Raw genomic sequence first — 18,435 nt, 5'->3', positions numbered from 1 at the left:
TTTGTAATCAGAGCATCCACTGATTGAAGATTAGATTATGTCTTAGCTTTGAATATTTTAACGAATTTGAAGTATAAGAAACATCTCTGTTCAGTAAGTGAGAAATGATTAGGATATATTCCAGGATAGACTGTTACTCAAGACTGCTAAGCCCAGTTATAGACCGGGGATCAGATGACATGATCAGGTTATCTTATTCTGAGATCACCTCAACTCATGGCTTTTAGTGCATCTATTTTAAAGCAACGTCATTACACAGCAAGTGGTAATTGAAAACTAAACTGCAGATGTTCATCTTTCAAACTGTGATTTAAAACTCATTTTCTTTTCATATTCTTCTTTATTAGAATGATTTGAGTCCTTTATCTATGCTGTAAGGCCCATGGTGTTTCTAGAATGAAGGATTCCAAACAAATAGGAAGCTTGCCTTCTCACAAGGCCTCCTGACAGTTTTCCAAAGAATGTTTACTAATTTTTGAAACAGTTATCGCCCTCTCTGCTTTGCTTTTTGTGGACAACTTATTCTGAAGAACCTCCTGCAGTTATTCCACTAGTTAGAATCACATCATACAAGGGTAATTGATGCCTTTTGCAGTGCTTTTCCTCCATTGGCTAATTCACAGATGCATACTCAGAGACATTTACTTCAGGCCAGTTATTGAAATGACATTTCTTTATGCTTACACATTTAGTATGAAAAATGGTAAACGATTAGATGGTAGAGAATTGGCAAAACCACATGTTTTGAAAGATAGACCCAATCACTTCTTCTGATGATTTGGGTAGATATCTTGAAATGTAAATTTACTCAGTTACTGAGCAGACTCCAAATATCTGGGTAAACATATGCAGGATGATCATGATCATTCATAGGGGACAGATAATTTGTCTAAAGTTTTCAAAATTCCTCTAAAATTTTCAAATCCATATAGACTTCAGTCTTCAGACATGACGCAGTCACCGTTGAAACAGAGACTTTGTCTCTAGTGAGATAATATATGTTTAATATCTACGTCTCCACATACACAAGTCAAAATGATCCAGAACTTTGAACCTACTGGTCACCCAACAGAAAGCATTTATTATGCTCTATTGATTTAGTGATAACTTGGAATATATTTGAAGTTCAGATGAATAATTAGCCCTGAAAGAAACATCATGCTTGCTAAAATTTCTAACAATATGCCCCAGATCAAGTTATGCTTATAAACAAATGTGCTGTTTTAATTATCAGGGCCTATTATCTTACACATTCCTGAAACAGAGCACACTACTAATATACCATATGCTCAAGTTCAGTTTGTGTCAAGGCCTGCCTTCTGGCAGGTTTGTGTCTAAGGTTGGCTTAGAAAATTTTCTGAAACATAGTAGGCTAATCGTTACAGAATTGGAAATGTGTCCATAAGCAAATGAGCTTCTTTTTCTTCAACTTTTTCATGATTTTCTGATTAATCAAGCATGGTATTTTCCAGAAAGCAGTCTGATATGCTGAATGCTTCTGTAGCAGAAGAGAAACGAACATTGATCAACTTTGTGTGACTACCCCAATTACTTGGTGTGAGCATGTGTTTGATCCATCTCTTTGGGTTAGAAGTACAATCATGATTTAAGGAAGCAAACAGGGGCCAGGCATGGTGGCTTATACCTGTAATCCCAGCATGTCGGGAGGCTGAGGCACCTGGGTCACTTGAAATCAGGAGTTCAAGACCAGCTCAGCCAACGTGGTGAAACCCTGTGTTTACTAAAAATACAAAAATTAGCCTGGCCTGGTGGGGGGTGCCTGTAGTTCCAGCTACTTGGGCTACTGAGGCAAGAAAATCACTTGAACCTGGGAGGCGGAGGTTGCAGTGAGCTGAGATAGCACCACTGCACTCTGGCCTGGGTGACACAGTGAGACTCCATATCAAAACAAAGAGGGTTTTATAGATGCTAGTTTATACCAAGACATTAGGCTGGAGAGCACCACAAGGCAGGGCTTTGGCATCAAGTCTTCACAACTCCTGCCTTTGGAAAGCTTGCACTCTCTCATATCTCATCGGAGTTTGATATTTTACCACTGACTCTTCTGTGCAAAAGGTTTGGCATGTTGTGTTTTAAAGGCTTTACAGATATGAAACTTGCTGGTCCCACATGGCTCAATGCTGCATTCATGAGTAGGATTCATACTCCAGATAATGGACCTAAACAGTCTGAGAATGAAGGCCAGGTTCAGGCTGGACAGACTGTGCAGATCTTTGGCCTCTTCTCATAACTGTTCACCATGGATTCTCAATTGGCAAAGAAGTCGAGTTGGAAAATGCACACTCTTGCCTCCATACTCTAACTCTGGACTATTCATTTTCTAACTTGTCCCCCAAGATTAGGATAGTCTCCTTGCATTTGCTTCTGTGAATGGGAGACTTCCTGATATAGTGAGTCCTTCTAATTGATGGAATTCTTGAGGTGCAATGGGCCTAAAAAATAATTGCTCATCTTGATTATAGTATGAGCGATCTTTAGGAGGTCAGGATGTCAATCTCACTCCTCTTCCTTCTTGCTCTAGTGGTACTAGTACTAGTGTGTGCGTTTGATAAGGAATATGAAGAGATTCAGAAAAAAGGTACATATTTCCATTTCAGACAGCAGTAAGGGAAAATAAATAACCCACCACAGAGGCTCTTACATTGTGATCTAAAAGTTTTCTCAGGCATGGGATACAATTGAATTTCTTCTTATTATCCCAGAATAACAATACTAGGGTTAAAAGTTTCATGAATTACTGCTTTCATAAGATGCTTAAGTAGTTGCTCTATACAGACACAGCATGCCATTTTCTAAACATGAATGGCTCTGAATGCTTCTTTCTTTTTTTTTAATTGCATTTTAGGTTTTGGGGTACATGTGAAGAACATGCAAGATTGTTGCATAGGTACACACATGGCAGTGTGATTTGCTGCCTTCCTACCTATCACCTATATCTGGCATTTCTCTCCATGCTATCTCTCCCCAACTCCCCATCCCCCGAATGTTTCTTTCAACATCTCAGTTAACTAGGCTCTGTTGCTCAGACTGGAGTACAGTGGTGTGAGCTTCACTCACTGCAACTTCTGCCTTCTAGGTTCAAATTGTTCTCATGCCTCAACTTCCCAAGTAGCTGAGACTACAGGTACACACCACCAGTGCCCAGCTGATTTTTGTATTTTAAGTAGAGACAGGGTTTCACCATGTTGACCAGGCTGGTCTTGAACTTCTGACCTCAGTTGATCCACCCACCTTGGCCTCCCAAAGTACTGGGAGTGTGGAAATGAGCCATCGTGCCCAGAATAACCTAAACTTTTAAACAAGGTGGACAGTTTGCAGGACAGGCTTACATGGTGGAATTAGTGGAGCAGAAGCAACTCCACTAGACATGTTTCCCCCAACACTCATTCAAAGATATGTCTTCCAGTATTACTTTAGGAGGTTAAAGTATTACAGGCAAAGGAATGCAAATACTTTGCACTAATACATTTATTCCACACACTAGAGAAAACAAGTACAAAAAAGGAGAGATTTGGAGGAATGGCAACTGGAATAGGCAAATTTGATCAGGAGGAAAGGGAAAGAGAGCACATCCAAGAGCAGCAGATCCAAGGGCACATTTCCTTGGAAGACTCTGAAAGTCACAGGCAGGATGAACCCAGACTGACATGTTGGTGCCAAGAGGGAGGGGCAGGCACTAGAAAGAGCTCAAACACTACCGAGATCACAGAATTTACTCACCTCAATTTTTCACAAGAAGCAGCTCTTTTTTCTCATTCATTAAGACCTTAGGATGAGAAGCACAGGACAGGAAAGTCACTCTTTTGCAACATGAACAATTTTTGCCTCCCCACTCTTCCATTTCCACCTTTTCCTCCCTTTGTTCTGATTACTCCCATTCTTACCTTTCTTCCCATTTTTTGAACATCTTTCCTTCTCTCTCCTTCTCTGTGGTAAAAATCTTTTTCCTCCTGTCCTTTTATTTTCCTACTTCTCCTCCTCCTCTTTCTTCTCTCCTTTCTTCATCTCCTCATCCTTTGTTTTCTCTCTCTCTCCACACACAGACATGCACACAGAGTTATAGAGTCATATTGTACAAATGTGGATACCAAAACCTGTGTCCAACCTTCAGAAAAAAATAGGACTTGCTCAGTCATTAGGAAGATAACTAGTGGTAATTTGCACCATGATTTCACCCCCACAAGCAATCTTGAATTAATCTCCAGGTGGGGCAGATCTTTAATAACTAGCTGCCACTTCTTGTCCCTTGAAACACAGGGAAAGAAATGAAAGGGTGTTCAAATGCCATGCTGGGCTGTGGCAGAGTTCTCAGGCATATTGGCTGTATGTCACATGCCCCCAGTTCTAAGGGGGAAAACCAAAAGTAAATAAAGTAGAATGCAGAGCAGAGTCTTGACTCTTCAATCCAGCTCCAGATACTTTTTTTTCCAGCCCCAGACACTGAAGCTGAGCAGCAAGGGTCTTGCTGCTGTGGTTACAGAGGAAGTTCTATTAGGGAAGGAGCAGGGAGGGCATGATGGTGTGATGGGGGACTGTTCTGCTCCAGCAGCAGGCTGGGTCTTGGACTTTGCTTCTTGCTCTTTCTTAGAGAAGAAAACTTACTTGGCCTTCAGGTGGTGATGAATGGCTGGTCCCTGGCCATTTTAGTGCAGTGGCCTCCACAAGATCGGTGCCCTCACCTCTACCTTGTTAAATAGGGTGATTCCATTCTCATGTTCCCTTCACTTTCTTCTAACAGGCTGAAAACACTTTACCACTTCCCTCCATGTGCCTCCTTCTTTTCTCTTTCTTTGCGGATTAACCACATGACAGTCTGTTCAACTCCAGTTGGTTTCTTTGGCTCCTGACCATATAGATTGGTGAAACAGTGTTTTCCTGCTTTGCATCCCATCATCCACACCCCTTCCTCCTGCCTAGAACTCTGCACAAGTACTCACCATAAAACAGGAGTGTCAGCTTCTGAAGACAAAACTGGGATATTGAAAGAAAAGAAATTAATGTCAAACTGCCACAGGGAAATGCCTTTCTTTCTACCCCTCTTACTTCTTTGTGAACCCACGACAGTTAGGATCTCTGTAGCATCTCTTGGTATGAGATGTGGCAACATGTGTTAACATGCATTCACCCTGGCAATCCTGGATTTACGTTCTTAGATTTTACAAAAAACTTCTGGCTGTTCCTGATAGATGCTTTGAACTGTACTCCTGATGAACATTATTGTGTTCATTTCTTAGAGAGGGTCAAGAAAATTATAGCTTCCATTTTGGGAGGACAATTGAAGAATCACTATCTCTAGAAGTAGAAAAATGAACTTTCTTTTCCTATCTAGGATTGCCTCTTCACATAGCCACATGTGCTTGCAATGGCATTGACACAGGCCACAGGGAAGGACAGAAATGCAGTGACTCACAAGTCCACACGTGCAGTGGGAGAGGTCTGAGGCCACCCCACACTGAAGCCTCCATTCTCAGAAACACGACAGCGCCAAAGTAGCCAGTGACTTGGGCTCCCACCTCCAAGACCATGTTTCCCATATGCTGAGTGCCAAACGTCTTATCTCATTTTCTAGCTTTACTTTCTGGAGTCCAGGAAAACTCCAGTGAAAGGATGTAAGCCCAGCATGCAGGCCAGAGGTGGTGCTCAAGGCTTGCTAAGTGAATCGTTAGCTGAACTCAGTGACAAACCACGGAGAGATGACAACGATCCAAACTCAACGTTTTATGCAACTACTCTCACACAACCTGGGTGACATGAGGTGAAATGAGTAGCTTGGTGGGTCTCTGTGTGGGTGCATTTCTGGGGGAAGGTTTATTAGCTTGGCAAAAAAAGCTCTCAGATCTAGAATAGGCCCAGATAGGGAGAGAAAGAGGACTCTGACAGTTGTCAGAGTTATTATCTTTAATTTCCTGAACAAAGTGGAAGTAGATTTACAAGACACATCCATGTAAAATAAGAACTCTTTATCTATATATAAAATAAGATTAATTATATAAAATAAGAACTTTTCCCATATATATATCTATATTTATGTTTCTCTATCACATGCCCCCATATATGTGACTCTGTATCTCTCTCCCAATATATATATATAATACATGATATATATTATAAGCTTATAGGAACATCTCTTATAAGCTTATAAAACATTTTCAAATATTTGAGCATGTATACATACATGTTTGCTGTCTCTCTCTCTCTCTCTCTCTCGCTCTCTCCATATATATATATACATATACATATACATATATATGGAGAGAGCGAGAGAGAGAGAGAGAGAGAGAGAGAGAGCATCTCTTATAAGCTTATAACACTGGATTACCAAAAAATCTGAAAAATGTTAGAAAATGAGTGAAACATATTTCCAATTAAATTTCAGATTCCTGGACAAATAAGAAGTATGAAAGATGTCTAGAATTATATATGTGACTCCAGTAGTAGTTTAAAATTTGTATTAGTAGGAAAAGGTGCATTTACATAAAAACCTACTCTGTAAGCAAATTAAACAAAAAATGTAGTCCCACAAAATGATAAGATATAGTGCTGAATTGAACAGAGAACTTCTTTTGGTTTTCGTTTGTTGAAACATTTTCAAATATTGGAGCAGAAGCAGGAAAGAAGTACAGCTTCATGTTTGTCCATTAAGCCATGATTGAAACTCTTTCTGAACAGCACAATTAGAAGTGCTCTCTGCATGTTATTTGCTGTCTTAGTCCCCTGTGCTTACCTGACCAGAACAGCTGTCATGCATTGAGCTATCGTTATCTGGGTACTGGTACTTGTAGAATATAATTGTGGGTGTTGTAGTCACTATTGTATCTCCAGTTATCACAGCGCCTCCTCTATAGGAGATATATAACATATATCTGCTGAATCAATATCCTCTCACCCACCAGATTACAAGTTCTATGAGACAGAAGTTGGTCATATTTATTTTATTACTCATAGTGTCTGTAATTACTCATAGTGTCTGTAATAGCCTTCAAGGATGGTCGCCATCAATTCCTCCCTCCCTATATGCACATGTCCCTCTTCCTTTCAAGAGATACATTTTAATTCTCCTCCTCTTGAAACCGAGCTAGTCTTTTTTTTTTCTTTATTTATTCTAAACAAACAAACAAGCAAACTAAAACAGGGTACATGTGTAGAACGTGCAGGTTTGTTACTTAGGTATGATTGTGCCATGGTGGTTTGCTGTACCTGTTGACACATCCTTTAAGTTCCCTCCCCTTATCCCCCACCCCTCAACAGTCCCTGGTGTGTGTTGTTCCCCTCTCTGTGTCCATGTGTTCTTATTTTTCAACTCTCACTTATGAGTGAGAACATGGGATATTTGGTTTTCTGTTCCTGTGTTAGTTTTCTGAGGATGATGGCTTCCAGCTTCATCCACGTCCCTGCAAAGGACAAGATCTCATTCCTTTTTATGGCTGCGTAGTATTCCATGACACTGAGCTAGTCTTGTGACTTGCTTTGTTTTTGTTTGTTTGTTTTCAGAAGTGAGCTCTTGTTCTGTCGTCCAGGAGTGCAGTGGCACAAACATGGCATGTTGCGGTCTCAAACTCCTGGGCTCAAGCAATCTTCTACCTTGCCTTCCTGAGTAGTTGGGACTACAGGCATGCGCCACCATGCAGAGCTAATTTTTACATTTTTTGTAGAAGTAGGGGTCTCACTATGTTGGCCAGGACAGTCTCAAGCTCTTGGCCTCAAGTGATCCTCTCACCTCATCCTCCAAAATGCTGGGATTACAGGTGTGAGCCACTAAGCCTGGCCATGACTTGCTTTTTTTAAAAACAACAACAACAACAACAAAAAAAAAAAAAAAAAAAAAAAAAAACTTTTTACTTTAAATAATTTTAGATTTACAAAAAAATGCCAAAAATAGTACATAGAATTCCCATGTACATTCATCTAATCTCTATAACCAGTGTAACATTATGTAAGCTGGAAAATTAACATTGATGTAATATTGTTACCTAACCTATAAACATTATTCAAATTTTATCAGTTGTCTCACTTGGGTAGGCAGAATTCTAAGATGGTCCCCAAGATTCCCAGCCACTGATGTACACACACTCTCTCCCAGTTAATCCAATCAAACACTAAATAAGTGCTGCTATGGAAGGAATTTGTAGATATAATGAAGGTCCAAAATCAGTTCAACTTAATATAGAGAGACTAGGTGGGACTGAGCTAATCACATGAGTCCTTTAAGCCTGGGTCTAGAGGTCAAACTCAGTAGGCCTCAGATTTGAAGCACAAAGGTGATTTGACATGTGGAAAGCCCCCATGCCTGGAAGTAGTCACATGGCAAGGAATGCAGGTGGCCTCTAGGAGCTGAGAGAGGACCCAACTGACAGCCCTCAAGAAAACAGGGACCTCAGTCCTACAACCACAAGGGGCTGAATTCTGCCCACCACCTGAATGAGTTTGAAAGCGAATGCATTTCCAGAGCTTCAGACAAGAACACAGCCAAGCCAGCTTGATTTCAGTCTTGTGATACCCTGTGTAGAGATATACCATGCTGGAATACTGACCCAAGGAACTGAAACCTTATAAATGGCTGCTGTTTTAAGCCTCCAAGCTGGAAGTAATTTGCTATGCAGTGATAGAAAATGATTATATCCACTAATGTCACTTTTTTTTTCTCATCCAAGATCAATTCTAGGATCTCACATCATATTTAGTTGTGATTTTTTGTTAGTCTTCTCCAATCTGGGTCAGCCTCCAATCTTTCTTTGTTTTATGACCTTCAGTGTATTGTGCAGTTATTTTGTAGAATGTCCATTAATTTGGTTTTGTGTGAAATGCGTCATTATTAGATCAAGATTATGCATTTTTGGCAAGAAATTTCAGAGGTGATTTTGGATTCTTAACAGTATATCGTAACAGGAGGCACAGGATGTTAAGATATTGTATTACCGGTCATTTTAACCTTGATCATATAGTAAAGGTGGCATGTTCCAAGTTCCCTTTACAAGTCCTGGGTTTGTTTTTGTTTGCTTGTTTGTTTCTGTAATTAGTAAGTATATTGCGGGGAAATATTCTGAGACTGTATTAGTCCACTTTGACCACTGTAACAAATTAGCACACACGTAGTCATGTAAAACAATAGAACTTAATTCTCCCACAAATCTGGAGGTCAGAAGTCTTTGGATTTGATTCTGATCCATATCATTGAACTGAAAGAAAAGTGTTCAAGGGCTGTGCTCTCTGTGGAGGCTCTAGAAATGAATTCCGTTCCTCACATAGTCCAGCATCTCAAGCTGTATTCCTTTCATTCCTTGGCCCATAGCCATTTCTCCACCTTCACAGGCAGTGGTGTAACATCTTCTCTCTCTCACTCTGCTTTCTTCCTCCTCCTTTACATGATCTTCTCTGTGTCATCAAATCTCCTTCTGCTTGTCTCTTGTAAGGAAACTTGTGGTTCTATTCAAGGCCCACCCACACAATCCAAAATAACCCCTCCATCTCAAGATATTTAACTTAATCACATCCATGAAGTCTTTGCCATGTAAGGTAACATTTATAGGTTTCAGGGATTAGATAGAATGTGTTATCTTTTGAGGAGGCATTTTCTAGCATACTGTAGAAAATATGCACATATTCTCTTTTTCTTTATAGTTTTGCCCACTAATTTCAGCATATGTCAGTGATTCTTGCCTTAAACAATTATTTTGGTATTCTACTTCTATTTTTCCTGTTTTTAGATTTATTAACTGTCATTCTAGTATAAGAGTTGCCTGTTCTCCATTTGATTATTTATTCAATCACTTATTTATATCAATATGAACCAGTTGATATTCATTTTATTTTGCGGGTTATAATTTATTGTAGTCATTGTTTTGTTGCTTAAATTGCCACAGATCTGGCCATTGGGAGCTTCTTCAGCATGACTTGAATGTCCTTTCAACACGCTCCTACCTTTTCATGAACACTTTCTTACCTTCTGTCAATACAGGATGTTTGGGATCATGTTGTACTTTTCCTGCTATAGCTCTGGAATTAAACATTTCTCCAAAGAGCCCTTGTTCCTTTTGCTAGAAAATGGTATTTACAAACCGAGATCTGAATGCTAGATGTGCTCATTGTTACTGGAATATCATTATGACTAGGTTTCCTTTACAGACGAGGGGGGAATACATGCATACACACACACACACACACACACACACACACACACACACACACACACAGAGTCACACATTTATATTTGTTTCTATATCTATCGCGCACATATTTTTAAAACCACATGCCAATTCTAAGCTATGTGTTTAAGAGGTCTGCCATCTTCCTTTTTTGCTCTTGGAAATCAGCTAGCATGCTAGATGTCAGAACATCATCCACTGACAAAGCCCAAGCTAGTTATATGGAGAAAGAGGGGGGCTATTTGGAGGAGCCACAGTATACCAGACATGTGAGTAAAGCTTTCTTGGATATCCAGCTCATCTCAGAAACCAAGGGAATACAACTGAATGAGTGACCCCAGCCAGTGCCACATGGAGTAGAAGAACTGCCTAGCTAAATCCTGACCAAATTTCTGACACACATAAATTGACATTGTTTTAATCCACTAAATTTTAGGTAGTTTGTTATGTAGCAATACATAATTAATTGTAAACTCAGAGAGGAGTTTAAGTTCTTGAGTGGTTTCTGCAGTAGGCCACCTTTATGGTGCCCCCCTTCCCCCTGACAGTGAGCCTTACCCCCTGGTATTCACATCTTTTAATGATCTCCACTCTTTGTCAAGCTTTGTCTGGTGGAGGCATTGTGAAGAGGCAGTGTTTGCTGTATGTTAACCTCTTTGGGGGAGCTCAGGATAGGAATTATAGCAGTAATGGTAGAGTAGGTGGTAAAGGGTATGGAACACAAACACTAATGAGAAACTTCTGCAAGGACCTCCTAGAATAACCTCCACATTCTAGACTAGTGGTTCTCTGGGAGGAGGGTAGCAATTTTTTTCCTCATGTAGCAATTTTTTTTCCTCATGGGAAATTTGGTAATGTCTGGAGATATTCTTGGTTCTCATAACTGGGGGCACCATGGAGGGGGATTGGATTGCTAGTGACATCCAGGGAGTAGAGGCTGGAGATACTGGGTACTGATAAACATCCAGCAATGCACAGCACAGCCCCACAGCAAAAACTCAGCCTAAAATGTCAGTAATGCTGCTGCAGAGAAACAGTATTCTCAAGGAAGCTAATTCTTGAGGTGGGAGAGCAGGTGCCTGACCATCCTGTTTAGTCATATTTTTTTTTTACATTATATAAGTTTAAGGGAAGATACATGTGGGCTCATTTAAAATGTAATTGATCCACAGATAAAACTTACCAAAATTGTTTTTTGATAAAAAATTCTTGTTCTGACTTCTTGTGAAATTCTTATTTTGGCTTCTTTCAATAAGTATGTTTCAAATGTGGAGGGAGCAAAACATTCTATCTAAAGAAATTTCCTCATTAATTGTTCTTCAAATTTGCAGTTACATTAGGGACATGAGTCAAGTTACAGGAATGATCTTTGTTTTTAATATAATTAGAGAACTATAAGTTGTCTAAGTGACACTGACCAGGTCGAATACCCCTTCTGGGTCACAGATTACTCTGATGAGTCAGGGGCTCTGAAGACATAATTTCTAAGATCCATATTTTGAGTTCTGCCATTCTTATTTCTTTCATACTGTGGATACACAGAGAATAGCGTAAGTGTAAAGGAAACAGACGGACAGTTTTGAACAGTGAAGTTTAAAGGAGAAAGACACTTTAAATGAAGACTTAACTGTACCCCTTTTGGGTATCCGGTAACTCAGAACTGTAGGGAAGTTGAGTGTTTACAAATTTAAGAAATATCAAGTGAGAGAATTCATACCTTCCTTGGCACACCTTCCTAACTGTTTGATGTATACACTCTACAGATGTCTGCTCTGGAGAAGAACTGAGGTGGATTAAGGCTAAAGCGTTGAGCATGAGAGGTGTCTGAGGTCAGGGCTTGCTGACTGGGTCACAGCTGAGCAGCCACAGCAGAACCTGGTTGATCTCTTGATCAGAACATAACAGTAACCTATACTATCCCACTGAAAACCTGCAGATCTAGAAGTCATAGGGTCTTTTATACAGCATGGAACTTTAGAGAGGGTTTTGAGGACATGAAAAAGAGGATAAATACATGTGCAAAATAATAATCAACATTTGCAGTTCTGTCCAATTGTTTTAACAAGGTTAGAATGAAGACCAAAAAACTCACCACCAAGCTTCCCATTGGAAAAAATTACTTTGCCAAAGGAAATGGTATTTTAAAGAATTGAATGGAAAAAAATATTTAAAGGTCATAAGATAGAATTTGAGCCTACATGATGACTTTTTCTTGGCCCTAATTATCAACTCTATAGACCTAAGCAAGTTACACCTAGAAGATATGCAATGGGAAGGGCATCTGGCAACCAGACTTCTGCACTGGTTTGTTGATTTTATTGCGCTATCAGAACGTGGCCAGGTTCCCGGGCCCACCCATTTCATGTCCACATTCTTTTCTATGTCCACAGCCACCATTTTAACCTACGCCCTTCTTGCTTCCTCCTTCTCACACTTCAGTCATTCCTGCCCTTTCTTCCAAATCCAATTTTAAAAGTCAGTGGTCTAGTAAACCTTTAAAAAATTAGTTCCAGTTTATTCTGGTTATAACTGATTACTTCTTTACTCGGCTCAATACTTTATGCCTGACTTTATACTGCCGTGAACAGCATTGTTGAAGATTTTGTTTGTTAAGCTTTGGGTACAGAGAGTTAGGCAGGTACTGCACATCAAGGAACTTAAAACCAAGGTGGGGAGGCAAGACACATAAACTTGATGCGTGTTAACTCATCCTATCACCTAAGAAATGCCAGTGCTGTTGGAGTTCAGAGATGGGAATGACTCTATAAACTGCTGTGCTTAGGAAAATAATTTTGTAGGAAATGAGCCTTCATCTTCAAAGAAAAACAAGATGCATATAAGTAGAGGCACAGAGAGTATTGCATACAGACGTGAGTGGGCTATGGAGGCAGGAACATCACTGGCATATTTGGAAATAGAAATCTTAAGTAAACAAATATAGTCAAAGGAGTCATTTGGGTAGTGAAAGAGGGCCACTATATGGAAATAGATTGGAAGACTGGAAAGAAGCAGATTTCAGGTGATAGTGGGGACCTTGAAAGTCAAAAGGGTAATTTTTCTGCAGGCACTGATAGTATTATAGGTTTTCCACCAAGAAAATGACATGTTCAAAGCTATGTCTTGTGAAGATGGCCCTGACAGTTGTGTATAGAGAGGACCAAAATTAAGCCAAAAGAATCAACTGTCATAATCTGCCCTTGAGACAGTAGGGGCCTAGATGAGAGATAATAGTCTTGTATGTTTACACATTTTTTTTCTATATATCTATCTTGTATTAAGTTAACAGATTATAAATGTATGGTAAGCCAGACCCGTTTTCTTTTCAGTTTTATATTGTATCTCTTCTTGCCTATACAGTGCTCTGGATTAAGTGACTGCTGGTGATTAACTATTGCTGTTATTATCACCCTGTACATTTTTATCAGGCTTAGCTGCTCCAAGTGAGTTATAGGTGGGTAGAACTGATATAAGCATTTAAGAATTTGTGATGTAGAATATATCCTTTGTATAACATTTTCTCTAAGGCCAAGGGTGCAGAGCCGCTTTGGTAGATCAATGCTGTTAAACTGGGAATCCTAAGCGTTGTGTTGGAAGATGGTGCAGGAGCCTGAGAAGCCACTGCCACACTTAGTGCTCTAGAAACCTACCTCCTCCTCAGACCTCAAGACCCATCCTTTTCTAGAAGAATATATGTTTATACAAGGTCATAGTAGTGGTTAACGATTAGTACATGGAAGAAATTGAAGCCAAATCTGAAAAACTCAGACCATCTGTCTGCCTGCTCCATGGAAAGTATCAGTCCCTATTACAGATTTAGGCAGAGTCCGTATGCCACTCTGCCAAACAGCACTGCACTTAATTATGGGATTCTCCCTGGTCAAGTTAGTCATGGCCAATTAAAATGGCGGTAGCAATTTCCTTGCGCTCTGAGTTCTAGATGGTGTTTTCCACTATTAACCCTTTACTGCTCACATGTTTTGTTTCTGAGATAGACTGGAAATGTCTTAAGGGTAGAGTTTGTGTCTCACACGTCTTCTGTATCCTGCTTAGCACCTGGCACAACACAGGAAATAAGTTAGTGCTCAGGAAATAGTCATTGAATTGGACTGTTGAGAAAACTCTCAGAAATCTTCCTCTCAGAAATTAATTTTTCCATGGGGAAGACGTGCTTCTGGTTTTAGTCAGAAAAGCCTGAGGACATATTAGTGAAGTTTCATATTGTTTAAAGTTTAAAAGGTGGCAGAGTAAAACAGTGTAAATGAAACAGAACCCAGTTGTTCAGTCCTACCCATGGCATCTATGAGGACATATCTTCCATTCCAGGCCAGTTCCTATAACTAATCACTTTTCCTTCTCCTCCCCAGCACAGTTGGAATCCCTGAATCCTTCTTACATACCGCTTTAGACAACCACTAGAAATCAATCTGAAGTGACACAACAAATAAAATGTATTTGTCATTTCAAGACCTTTGTGGCAATAACTAGTTACATCTTTAGAAAAGCTTCCTGTAAATCTACAAGTGCATTCATAATGTAGACACTAATGCTAATAAAAACTAACCTTTACAGAATCTGTACGTAATCTTCCCCTTCATCCATCTCTCCTGCAAAGATGAGTCTGTGCTAAGCTTGGTGATCCTGGTCTCCCTGTAGTGATTATTTTAGAATGAGCACAAGATGAGGGAAGTCTCCTGGAAAGCTTCTGGGAAAGTTTGCCTCACCCTTTCTTACTGAACATGAACAAGAAATAATGCCACAGGTGGTCATAATGCTGTCCATGGGCTGCCATTATGTGACCAAAATAGAGAGCAGCATTGGGATGAAACCAATGCCAAGAATAGCATAGAAGAGAGGAAAAGAACTTGGATTTGGGGCAACCCATTGAATTGTCAGTCATTTTGTGCTGAAGCCTGCTTTTCTGGATTCCAAGTTATGCGAAACATACATTTATTTATTGTTTTCACTATTTTGAATTGCAGGGTTTTTTTTTTTTAATTGCAGGCATAAAACATCTGGGCAGAGGAATATCCCAACTTTGTTGAGATCATCTCAATCCTCATAAAAACTCTGTAAGGTTGACACTGTCTTCATCTCTATTTCAGGTGGGCAGATTTAACATTAGTTTGCTTAAGTAAGTTTCTTAAGGTCACAGAACCCATGTGTGCCAGAGCTTTCATTGAACACGTAGGTAATCAGACTCCAGAATACACACTCTTAAAACATTCTTCTTAAACTCACACTCTCACAGCTGTCTGTCAATTTATTCTATGGAAATAACAGAAGTATCATACTAGAAAATATACAGGTTAGGCATATTGACATTTCTAGAAAATTATTTAAATACTTTAAAGGAAAGTGTATCCTGTGTGTATGCCAAGTCGAAGATATGACTTAGGTGAAATGCCACCCATGGCTTAGAAGTCTGTATATGAGAAGTGTTTCATTTGGCTTCTTTCCTTCTAGCAGGTTGTAAAGAAAGGAAAACTTCACCACAATAAATCAGAGGCTCTCCAAATTCCTCCTAGGTTGTCTCAGGCCCATGGAAGGTGGGGTCGGTGTGTGGGGCTGGTGAAGGCCTTTGGGGTGGTTTGGTGAATAACCACGCTGAATGGATTTGTATATGTGCATCCATCTCCTGGCTGCTGCTTAGAGCCATGGGTTCCTGCTGTGAACAGACACTGGTTGTGCAGCTGCTGCTCCTGGAGAGGCCTGTGCAGCTGGGAGACTTTCCAGGACTCCCCAGCATCCGTGGTCTAATTTCCCCTGAGATTAGCCATTTTTTTGACAGTATCCTTTCTTAGAATTCATAAAAGCCTTTCTCTTCTTTAATATACATATGGATTATTTTCTTTCTCACTTAGAGCCTATACAAAGTTCAAAATCATTTACAGTTAATATCTACTCAACTTTGTTTTCAAGGAATCTCTTCTTTTGTATATTGACCACTTCAACTTCCGGAGCTTCCTTCAACCAAAGCATGTGCTCAGATGAACAATTTCTTTTGAAATATGGCCTGTAATCAAAATGTTAAGTAGTCTTTAGATCAAATGTAATAAACAACTTAGCATGAGCTTTCTAAGAATATCTTTCATGTTATACCCAAATGTGTATGTGTGTGTGTTTACCAGAAATGACATGTGATTTCAAAGTTCATTTTTGGATATTTTTTTCCCCAAATCATTAGCCATGATAATGGCTACACACTTCGATAAACATTTTTTTATGCTTAACCAGTGTATAAGTAATTTTGGCATATTCTTTAGTTTTTTGATAATGTATTGCAGGGAATTAATATGTACTCAGTGAATAAGGAGTGTGTATGAATGGAATTTTTATCAACACACTATCATTTTCTTTTTATAAAAATTTCAAACATTGCTTTCATATGAAAACCACTTAGTTTCAACTTTCAAAACCAAAATGATGGGAACTTCTCTAGCTAATTTATGTCCCTGTGAGAGATTCTTAATTTGTTTTTAATCTTAAACTGTATACACCAAGAGCTGACGATGAATGTAGCGATTAGACTTTGAGATTTTTGGTTCTAGAAATAAAAGCCTTGGCTGAGTTATTAGATACTTGAGGATTTACTCCATATGCTGCTGAATCTTCTTTGGTTTTACATGTCTAGAATATGCTCATCACATTAAATTGCTTCTGCACATGTGCATGTCATATAGTCTGAAACAACATGGTGACAAAACCAGACATGATGAAAACACTGAAGATCTAAACTAAGCTCTAGAGTTCCACCGTTCTGTCAGATAAATGGCTATTCTATTCTTCTCTTATCCACTTCAGTTTCTTCCCACTTCTAGGTTCCCCAAATGTTTTCTTGACTTTCCCAGTGATAGAAAGTATCAGATTTCTCTTTCCTTTCTCAGAGGTACTTCATTATATAATCTTTTCTTGTTTCTTCTTCTTTTTTAAAAACAGAGCAGGTTAGGAGTTGGGATTGAATTTTAATTTCCAGCAGTCCTTTCTTTACCACTAATTTTTCCTTTTTCATAGAATTCTGCTCTTGTTTTATGAACATCATCTTGTTTCAGTATCTTTGAGAATGCTAACTGAAAGGTTTTCTTTTTAAAAAGTATGTGATCCTCTGTTTCCTAGTTATTTCTGTTTTCTCTGGTGTCACTTTTCCTGTGTTTATCTCTGTTGTGCTGCAGATTTCTCCAAATGTACAGTGACTCTTCATAGTCTGTTCACACCTAAGAATAAGGCAATATTGGTCTGTTGGTCATTCCTCTGTGGACAGGGCTGATTGTGTGGTGGACTTCACTTTAGGGTGAACACAGGAGGAGCTGATTATTGGGCTGAAAAGCCCTAGATGCTACATTTTGGAGTGCTTTTCTCTTGGGCACCAGTACCCATATTAGCTGCCCTAGTTTTTCTTAGACAGGTTTTGCTTTGTTTAAAGGAAAAGGAAGCCTGCTATTTTTCACTTGGAAAGCAAATGCATTACCAGATATCCTTCTGTGTGCAGATGGCTGGATGGGTGAATGTGGTAAAGTTGTCGACTTCATGCTGCACTCTCCAGGGCAGATCAACACCCTCCACCATAAAAACCCCTGCCACCCTCTACCACACATGCACATAATTGAGAATGGAGCTTTCTCAACCGTACTTTCTAAGTTACCACTCATCCGACCACTTTATATCTTTAATTTTGTCTACTGATGACTTTCTTCATATCCTGTCATGGATATGATATCCATGATTTCCCCAAAGTGACATTTTATAGTTTGAATTGAGGCCCAATCATGGTTTAAGAAATGTCTTCAATGGTTACATTTCTCCAGTTTTTTTTTTTAATTCTATATAATTCTTCCTTTTGCATATGATTTTTCCATATTACATTTACCTGCTTTATTGTGGCAACAAATGACCACAAAATCTCAATAGCTATAACACAAAGGATTAAATTTTTAAATTTCTGGACCACAGTGTACATAGTCTGCAGTTGGGCAGTACTTTGCCCTCTCTCCATGTGTCTTGTTTTTCTGGGACTCAGGCTATTTGTGTCAGGATGTTCTTGTGGCAGAAATAAAAGGTCAAGAAAGCTGGTGATGGCATAGCTGACACAACTTTGCTTGGACATGACATAGTCTCTGCTGCTTACTTGCCATTGGTCAATGCAAGTCATGAGGTCCAGCCAGCACCAACGGGACAGGAACATATTCTTTTCTTTGAGAATGGCCAGCCAAGGAGCAATACACATGAACGTATAATCCTCTCACAGGAAGAAGGAGTGAATAATTGGGCAATAATC

The 18,435-nt window shown here is 39.4% G+C and overlaps 1 protein-coding gene across 7 annotated transcripts in view; it reads left to right on the top strand.

The window, feature by feature from the left end:
* The window catches only part of SUGCT (succinyl-CoA:glutarate-CoA transferase), an 858,466-nt gene that overhangs the window by 685,112 nt on the left and 154,919 nt on the right, over window positions 1-18,435 (top strand). The gene's annotated exons all lie outside the window — the stretch shown is intronic.

Source organism: Saimiri boliviensis, chromosome 10 (assembly GCF_048565385.1).
Source record: "Saimiri boliviensis isolate mSaiBol1 chromosome 10, mSaiBol1.pri, whole genome shotgun sequence".
Lineage (NCBI taxonomy): Eukaryota > Metazoa > Chordata > Mammalia > Primates > Cebidae > Saimiri > Saimiri boliviensis.
This window is presented reverse-complemented; position numbering and strand designations above follow the sequence as displayed.